Source organism: Pseudophryne corroboree, unplaced genomic scaffold (genome assembly GCF_028390025.1).
Source record: "Pseudophryne corroboree isolate aPseCor3 unplaced genomic scaffold, aPseCor3.hap2 scaffold_1760, whole genome shotgun sequence".
Taxonomy (NCBI): domain Eukaryota; kingdom Metazoa; phylum Chordata; class Amphibia; order Anura; family Myobatrachidae; genus Pseudophryne; species Pseudophryne corroboree.
Genome location: NW_026968398.1, coordinates 96,820 through 98,164, shown reverse-complemented (window position 1 = coordinate 98,164; position 1,345 = coordinate 96,820). Strand labels below are relative to the sequence as shown.

The 1,345-nt window shown below is 36.1% G+C and overlaps 1 non-coding gene across 1 annotated transcript; it reads right to left on the bottom strand.

The window, feature by feature from the left end:
* Positions 1-606: 606 nt before the first annotated feature.
* Positions 607-700, bottom strand: TRNAI-UAU (transfer RNA isoleucine (anticodon UAU)). Its single transcript has 2 exons — positions 663-700; positions 607-642 (listed from the first exon to the last, which is right to left on the bottom strand). It is a non-coding gene; the product is annotated as a tRNA-Ile (tRNA).
* Between the last annotated feature and the right edge of the window lie 645 nt (positions 701-1,345).

Genomic DNA, 1,345 nt, shown 5'->3' with positions numbered 1-1,345 from the left:
ATGTCATATTTTAGCTTCTGTGGTCATTTTTTGCAAGCTAAACACTGCAAGACTGTTTTACAGTCGAAGCAAGGATAAAATATCAATTCTAGTGATGAGACACTTGCTGTAATGACTTCCACCCCATATGGAACTTGGCCCCACTGTCTTAGGAGGGCAGTGACTTATCCATTATGCCAGTGGTGCTTACTGATGTTCTTATTTAAGACTGTTAGGTTTTTAATAGTCAATTATTTATTTTTGAGGAAAAAGTGAAGCTGTTTACTGTGTTCTTTGCATTACCAAGTCCAGCAAGAAATGTGCTGGTACTATCCAGAGCTGTCAGTATGGATTATCATGCTATATTGCAGAAAATCAATTTGATGCAACTGCTTTACCAACAGTATGTTAATCTTTTCCATTGCTGTTTTGTTGACTGACTGAAGGAAGATATGCAGTGCATTTGAACCAAAGCAGATGTGTGCTGACAACTTAAATGCACAATCATGTTTGTGTTTTTTCTTTCTTTCTTCCATCCTTTGTAATATCATATTAAATATTAAGGTAGCAGTTTATAATCAATGACTAATGACATAAAAAAAGGAAAAAAGAGACATTATACAAAGCTGCTCCAACTGAGGCTTGAACTCACAACCTCGGCATTGCTCAACAGATACTAGTCTTATAAGTACCGCGCGCTGACCAACTGCGCCACTGGAGCACTTTGCAGCATTCATTGGTTATGCTAGATTTGGATTTTATTTAATACAATCAGTACAGTCATAAGAATTGAAAAAGAAAATCATTTTTGGTGATGAATGATGAGCAACAAAGGAACATGCATGCCAGATGGCACTTGAATAAGCTGTCCACTGTGATAGAAAAGGTTTAAAAAACAACAACAACAATGTTATCCTAATTAATGTCATATTTTAGCTTCTGTGGTCATTTTTTACAAGCTAAACACTGCAAGACTGTTTTACAGTTGAAGCAAGGATAAAATATCAACTCTAGTGATGAGACACTTGCTGTAATGACTTCCAACTCAGACGGGACTTAAACCTACAACCACTGGCTTAGGAGAACAGTGCCTTATCCATTATGCTAGTGGTGCTTACTGATGTCCTTATTTAAGACAGTTAGGTTTTTAATAGTCAATTATTTATTTTTGAAAAAAAGTGAAGCTGTTTACTGTGTTCTTTGCATTACCAAGTCCAGCAAGAAATGTGCTAGTACTATCCAGAGCTGTAAGTATGGATTATCATGCTATATTGCAGAAAATCAATTTGATGCAACTGCTTTACCAACAGTATGTTAATCTTTTCCATTGCTGTTTTGTTGGCTGACTGAAGGAAGATATGCAGTG